The sequence below is a fragment of the Salvelinus namaycush genome, unplaced genomic scaffold, assembly GCF_016432855.1.
Source record: "Salvelinus namaycush isolate Seneca unplaced genomic scaffold, SaNama_1.0 Scaffold2280, whole genome shotgun sequence".
NCBI classification, from domain to species: Eukaryota; Metazoa; Chordata; class Actinopteri; order Salmoniformes; family Salmonidae; genus Salvelinus; species Salvelinus namaycush.
Genome location: NW_024059098.1, coordinates 4,462 through 13,219, shown reverse-complemented (window position 1 = coordinate 13,219; position 8,758 = coordinate 4,462).

Here is an 8,758-nt window from a genome sequence, read left to right as displayed (position 1 = left end):
TGGAGGGCAGGTAGTTTCAAATCAAATCAAACTTTATTTGTCACATGCGCCGAATACAACAAGTGTAGACCTTACCGTGAAATGCTGAATACAACAAGTGTAGACCTTACCGTGAAATGCCGAATACAACAAGTGTAGACCTTACCGTGAAATGCCGAATACAACAAGTGTAGACCTTACCGTGAAATGCTGAATACAACAAGTGTAGACCTTACCGTGAAATGCCGAATACAACAAGTGTAGACCTTACCGTGAAATGCTGAATACAACAAGTGTAGACTTTACCGTGAAATGCTGAATACAACAAGTGTAGACTTTACCGTGAAATGCCAAATACAACAAGTGTAGACTTTACCGTGAAATGCCGAATACAACAAGTGTAGACTTTACCGTGAAATGCTTACTTATAAGCCCTTAACCAACAGTGCAGTTCAAGAAGAGTTAAGAAAATATTTACCAAATAAACTAATGGAAAAAATAAAAATAAGTAACACAATAACACAACAATAACGAGGCTGTATACAGGGGGTACCAGGTAGTAAGGAGACTATATACAGGGGTACCAGGTAGTAAGGAGACTATATACAGGGGTACCAGGTAGTAAGGAGACTATATACAGGGGTACCAGGTAGTAAGGAGACTATATACAGGGGTACCAGGTAGTAATGAGGCTATATACAGGGGTACCAGGTAGTAAGGAGACTATATACAGGGGTACCAGGTAGTAATGAGACTATATACAGGGGGTACCAGGTAGTAAGGAGACTATATACAGGGGTACCAGGTAGTAAGGAGACTATATACAGGGGGTACCAGGTAGTAAGGAGACTATATACAGGGGGTACCAGGTAGTAAGGAGACTATATACAGGGGTACCAGGTAGTAAGGAGACTATATACAGGGGTACCAGGTAGTAATGAGACTATATACAGGGGGTACCAGGTAGTAAGGAGACTATATACAGGGGTACCAGGTAGTAAGGAGACTATATACAGGGGGTACCAGGTAGTAAGGAGACTATATACAGGGGGTACCAGGTAGTAAGGAGACTATATACAGGGGTACCAGGTAGTAATGAGACTATATACAGGGGTACCAGGTAGTAATGAGACTATATACAGGGGTACCAGGTAGTAATGAGACTATATACAGGGGTACCAGGTAGTAATGAGGCTATATACAGGGGTACCAGGTAGTAATGAGGCTATATACAGGGGTACCAGGTAGTAATGAGGCTATATACAGGGGTACCAGGTAGTAAGGAGACTATATACAGGGGTACCAGGTAGTAAGGAGACTATATACAGGGGTACCAGGTAGTAAGGAGACTATATACAGGGGGTACCAGGTAGTAATGAGACTATATACAGGGGTACCAGGTAGTAATGAGACTATATACAGGGGTACCAGGTAGTAATGAGACTATATACAGGGGGTACCAGGTAGTAAGGAGACTATATACAGGGGGTACCAGGTAGTAAGGAGACTATATACAGGGGGTACCAGGTAGTAATGAGACTATATACAGGGGTACCAGGTAGTAATGAGACTATATACAGGGGTACCAGGTAGTAAGGAGACTATATACAGGGGGTACCAGGTAGTAAGGAGACTATATACAGGGGGTACCAGGTAGTAAGGAGACTATATACAGGGGGTACCAGGTAGTAATGAGACTATATACAGGGGTACCAGGTAGTAATGAGACTATATACAGGGGTACCAGGTAGTAATGAGACTATATACAGGGGTACCAGGTAGTAATGAGACTATATACAGGGGGTACCAGGTAGTAATGAGACTATATACAGGGGTACCAGGTAGTAATGAGACTATATACAGGGGTACCAGGTAGTAATGAGACTATATACAGGGGTACCAGGTAGTAATGAGACTATATACAGGGGTACCAGGTAGTAATGAGACTATATACAGGGGTACCAGGTAGTAATGAGACTATATACAGGGGGTACCAGGTAGTAATGAGACTATATACAGGGGGTACCAGGTAGTAATGAGACTATATACAGGGGTACCAGGTAGTAATGAGACTATATACAGGGGTACCAGGTAGTAATGAGGCTATATACAGGGGTACCAGGTAGTAATGAGACTATATACAGGGGGTACCAGGTAGTAATGAGACTATATACAGGGAGTACCAGGTAGTAATGAGACTATATACAGGGGTACCAGGTAGTAATGAGACTATATACAGGGGTACCAGGTAGTAATGAGACTATATACAGGGGTACCAGGTAGTAATGAGACTATATACAGGGGTACCAGGTAGTAATGAGACTATATACAAGGAGTACCAGGTAGTAATGAGACTATATACAGGGGTACCAGGTAGTAATGAGACTATATACAGGGGTACCAGGTAGTAATGAGACTATATACAAGGAGTACCAGGTAGTAATGAGACTATATACAGGGGTACCAGGTAGTAATGAGACTATATACAGGGGTACCAGGTAGTAATGAGACTATATACAGGGGTACCAGGTAGTAAGGAGACTATATACAGGGGTACCAGGTAGTAAGGAGACTATATACAGGGGGTACCAGGTAGTAAGGAGACTATATACAGGGGTACCAGGTAGTAAGGAGACTATATACAGGGGTACCAGGTAGTAAGGAGACTATATACAGGGGTACCAGGTAGTAAGGAGACTATATACAGGGGTACCAGGTAGTAAGGAGACTATATACAGGGGTACCAGGTAGTAATGAGACTATATACAGGGGTACCAGGTAGTAAGGAGACTATACACAGGGGTACCAGGTAGTAAGGAGACTATATACAGGGGTACCAGGTAGTAAGGAGACTATATACAGGGGTACCAGGTAGTAAGGAGACTATATACAGGGGGTACCAGGTAGTAAGGAGACTATATACAGGGGTACCAGGTAGTAAGGAGACTATATACAGGGGGTACCAGGTAGTAAGGAGACTATATACAGGGGTACCAGGTAGTAAGGAGACTATATACAGGGGTGCCAGGTAGTAAGGAGACTATATACAGGGGTTACCAGGTAGTAATGAGGCTATATACAGGGGTGCCAGGTAGTAATGAGGCTATATACAGGGGTACCAGGTAGTAATGATGCTATATACAGGGGGTACCAGGTAGTAATGAGGCTATATACAGGGGGTACCAGGTAGTAATGATGCTATATACAGGGGGTACCAGGTAGTAATGATGCTATATACAGGGGGTACCAGGTAGTAAGGAGACTATATACAGGGGTACCAGGTAGTAATGAGACTATATACAGGGGTACCAGGTAGTAAGGAGACTATATACAGGGGTACCAGGTAGTAAGGAGACTATATACAGGGGTACCAGGTAGTAAGGAGACTATATACAGGGGTACCAGGTAATAAGGAGACTATATACAGGGGTACCAGGTAGTAAGGAGACTATATACAGGGGGTACCAGGTAATAAGGAGACTATATACAGGGGTACCAGGTAGTAATGAGACTATATACAGGGGTACCAGGTAGTAAGGAGACTATATACAGGGGTTACCAGGTAGTAAGGAAACTATATACAGGGGGTACCGGTACAGAGTCAATGTGGAGGCTATATACAGGGGGTACCGGTACAGAGTCAATGTGGAGGCTATATACAGGGTATTACGGTACAGAGTCAATGTGGAGGCTATATACAGGGTGTTACGGTACAGAGTCAATGTGGAGGCTATATACAGGGGGTACCGGTACAGAGTCAATGTGGAGGCTATATACAGGAGGTACCGGTACAGAGTCAATGAGGAGGCTATATACAGGGGGTACCGGTACAGAGTCAATGTGGAGACTATATACAGGGGGTACCGGTACAGAGTCAATGTGGAGGCTATATACAGGGTGTACCGGTACAGAGTCAATGTGGAGACTATATACAGGGGGTACCGGTACAGACTCAATGTGGAGGCTATATACAGGGGGTACCGGTACAGAGTCAATGTGGAGGCTATATATACCGGTACAGAGAAAGTGTGCAGGGATACAGGTTTAGAGGTAATTTGTACATGTAGGTAGGGGTGAAGTGACTATGCATAGATAATAAACAGCGAGTAGCAGCAGTGTACAAAACAAATGTTGGGGGGGTGGGGTCAATGTAATAGTCTGGTGGCCATTTGATTAATTGTTCAGCAGTCTTATGGCTTGGGGGTAGAAGCTGTTTAGGAGCCTTTTGGTCCTAGACTTGGCGCTCTGGTACCACTTCCCGTGCGGTAGCAGAGAAAACAGTCTATGACTTGGGTGACTGGAGTCTCTGACAATTTTATGGGCTTTCCTCTGACACCGCTTATTATATAGGTCCTGGATGGCAGGAAGCTTGGCCCCAGTGATGTACTGGGCCGTACGCACTACCCTCTGTAGCGCCTTACGGTCAGATGCCGAGCAGTTGCCATACCAGGCAGTGATGCAACCGGTCAGGATGCTCTCGATGGTGCAGCTGTAGAACTTGTTGAGGATCTGGGGACCCATGCCAAATCTTTTCAGTCTCCTGAGGGGAAAAAGGTTTTGTCGTGCCCTCTTCACAACTGTCTTGGTGTGTTTGGACCATGATAGTTGGTTGGTGATGTGGACACCAAGGAACTTGAAATTCTCGACCCGCTCCACTACAGCCCCGTTGATATTAATGGGGGCCTGTTCGGCCCGCCTTTTCCTGTAGTCCACGATCATCTCCTTTGTTTTGTTCACATTGAAGGTGAGGTTGTTGTCCTGCCAGTTCTCTGACCTCCTCCCTAGAGGCTGTCTCATCGTTGTCGGTGATCAGGCCTACCACTGTTGTCGTCAGCAAACTTAATGATGGTGTTGAAGTCGTGCTTGGCCATGCAGTCGTGGGTGAACAGGGAGTACAGGAGGGGACTAAGTACACACCCCTGAGGGGCCCAAGTGTTGAGGATCAGCGTGGCAGACATGTTGTTGCCTACACTTACCACCTGGGGGGGGGGCGGCCCGTCAGGAAGTCCAGGGTCCAGTTGCAGAGGGAGGTGTTTAGTCCCAGGATCCTTAGCTTAGTGATGAGCTTCGTGGGCACTATGGTGTTGAACGCTGAGCTGTAGTCAATGAACAGCATTCTCACATAGGTGATCCTTTTGTCCAGGTGAGAAAGGGCAGTGTGTGGTAAGATTGAGATTGCGTCATCTGTGGATCTTTTGGGGCGGTATGTGAATTGGAGTGGGTCTAGGGTATCCGGGAGGATGCTGTTGATGTGAGCTATGACCAGCCTTTCAAAGCACTTCATGGCTACCGACGTGAGTGCTACTGTGCAGTAATCATTTAGGCAGGTTACCTACGCTTCCTTGGGCACAGGGACTATAGTGGTCTGCTTGAAACATGTAGGTATTACAGACTCGGTCAGGGAGAGGTTGAAAATGTCAGTGAAGACACTGAGGGATGCTCAGTGGGACTCAGTGTTTGAGAATAAGTGTCTGGTACATGCAGATGCACTCCAATTTCCTGGACAGAAAGGTGACATCACAGATAGAACAATGAGTTATAAAAAACCTTTGGTGACATTAGTCTTTCCATACACCCTACACATTACCCCTACTCTCACCCTTCTTCTTCTTCGATGAGGTTTAATGGCGGTTGGCATCCAATATGTTGCATTACTGCCACCTACTAGACCGGAGTACAACTCCCTTATACTTTGCTTGAAAAATAAATACAATAAAAAATAACACCATCGTACTCCACTATTTAAATCTACAGTATTTAGTCATGGCCAACAACCTGAAAGGATGGGACATCACCACTTAACACACCCTGTAACTCTTCTGATGTCAAGTCTCGCATACCCAAAACCTCAACCTACCTCTCTCGCACGGCACATTTCTGATCCCTAGCCCCCCTACAATTAACACTCACCATTACTTTCCGCAATGCTACACCTAGGAACCTCCCTCCTACACACTGCTGCCACATAGGAACACCTAGGAACCTCCCTCCTACACACTGCTGCCACATAGGAACACCTAGGAACCTCCCTCCTACACACTGCTGCCACATAGGAACACCTAGGAACCTCCCTGCTACACACTGCTGCCACATAGGAACACCTAGGAACCTCCCTCCTACACACTGCTGCCACATAGGAACACCTAGGAACCTCCCTCCTACACACTGCTGCCACATAGGAACACCTAGGAACCTCCCTCCTACACACTGCTGCCACATAGGAACACCTAGGAACCTCCCTGCTACACACTGCTGCCACATGCCCATAAGCTTGACACCTGTAACAACGTAATGTATTCGGTACAAAATCTTGTACAGGATAACTTATATATCCTAACATCACTTTGACGGGAAAAAACTCAACTTCAAAACTCAGAAGAACAGACAATGACTCTTCTGTTTCACCACTCTCGCCACCCTGTCTGTGTCGCATCAAACAACGAGCATCACAAACACCAGGAATCTTCCCCTTCAGTTGGTCAACTTGAACTTTTACCCCAGTAATCACTCCTTTCAATGGTGCCCTTTTCTTGAGCGCGAAACAATTCACATTTCTTGCCCCCATTTGTTTAAACTTTGATTTAATTTGATTTAACACTGAGCGCCTTCTCCCTCTGACCAGCAGAAACACAAACAATTATCACAAGACCACTTCTGGATACCCTCACCGATTCCACAGCACCCAATTCTGTTTTCACCCACCCTGAAACCACAAATGGATCAGCCAAAAGGGTCCACTTTTTCTGTCACAGACTCATCTTTATCCTGACCCTCGGTGCAAGCCTCGGACTCCGAGAACTTCACCACACCTACCACCTCTGATACTTTGACCTCATTCACTTTCATTTCTCCTCCTGTCTTCAGCTTCCTCTGCTTACACTTTCTACCATTCTTCTTTAACAAACCATCTCCCTTTTTCCCACCATTTTTAACAGACTCAAGCTCACCGTCTTCCTCGCTCTTAGACCTCCTCTGCCTCTCTTTTTCCCTCCATTCCTCCTCCGTATTCCAAGTATACGTCTTCTTATGATAATGCTGCACTTCTCCTGACATACATCTTGTTCTTGCTTTCTCAAGGGACTCCATTTAACCGGCTGTCACAATCTCCGTACGATCAGCACGTACCCCTCGGGATGTAGCGCTCAACAGTACATCCCAATTATAATGCAGCTGCTTCGTCTTGATGTTATTCTTTATCAAAATCTACCACGGCACTTTTCACTTTCAAACAAGCGTTCTCTACGCCTTCCTTCTCCAACGTCGCTCCCCGATCCCTCTGCCCGTGGGGAAACATGAGAATAATGTTGCTCTGTAACCTCCGCCCCAGGCCCCTACTCTCCCCCTGGCCTAGCCCCTTACTTTCAAACCACTATTGCCGCATTCAAAACTGGGATTTTGGAACTCGGAAATCTCAGACTTCAGTGCTTTCTAAACAACTGGGTACTCTGAAAAAAACGAGCTCCGACTGGGAAAAATCTATTTGAACGGTCATCCAACTTGGAATTCTGACTTGGAACTCAGGCCTCTTTCTAGAGCTCCGACTTTCCGACCTGAAAATCACTGACGTCATGATTTGAACTCGTATTTTTCAGAGTTCCCAGTTGTTTTGAACACGGCATAAGTTTCCAACATGACCTGACGTGTGTGTTACTCATGGTGTTATAGGAGGAGCATATGGGTGGTGATAAGTGCCAGAATTAAGCCTCGTGAAGCTACTGACACCTCTCACCAAGTCACCTAACGTCTTCCATAAAATACCTCTATCAATTAACATGGACTGTCAATGGAGACACGTTTTTTTCCTAAGGTGTCAAACCTTACATGACACGTACATGTCATGTAGACGTAGTGTAAGACACATCACCTGTCGGTTTGCTTGTAAGTTTATTATGAAAGATCTTACCATGAACGCCTTAAAAACGTCGACATGTTACGTGTTAGTTGAAGTGTCTGTTTAGTTTATTATTAAAGATCTCACCATGTACATGACACAAATACTCATTCAAGGGTTTTTCTTTATTTTTACAATTTTCTACATTGTAGAATAATAGTGAAGACATCAAAACTATGAAATAACATATATGGAATCATGAAGTAACCAAAAAAGTGTTAAACAAATCAAAATATATTTTAGATTCTTCAAAGTAGCCACCCTTTGCTTTGATGACAGCTTTGCACACTCTTGGCATTCTCTCAACCAGCTTCACCTGGAATGTTTTTCCAAAAGTCTTGAAGGAGTTCCAACATATGCTGAGCACTTGTTAACTGCTTTTCCTTTCAGTCTGCGGTCCAACTCATCCCAAACCATCTCAATTGGGGCCGGGTGATTGTGGAGGACAGGTCATCTGATGCAGCACTCCATCAGTCACCTTCTTTGTTCTTCAGCTGCGAGATCATCTGAGACCAGCCACCTGGACAGCTGATGGAACTGTAGGTCTGAGACCAGCCACCTGGACAGCTGATGGAACTGTAGGTCTGAGACCAGCCACCTGGACAGCTGATGGAACTGTAGGTTTGCACAACTGAAGAATTTCTGCACAAACTGTCAGAAACTGTCTCAGAGAAGCTCATCTGCGTGCTCGTCATCCTCACCAGGGTCTTGACCTGACTGCAGTTCGGCGTCATAGCTGACCTCAGTGGGCAAATGCTCACCTTCGATGGCAACTGGCACGCTGGAGAAGTGTGCTCTACACGGATGAATGGCATCGTGTGGGTGAGTGGTTTCCTGATGTCAACGTTATGCTATGGGCAGGCATAAGCTACGGACAATGAACACAAC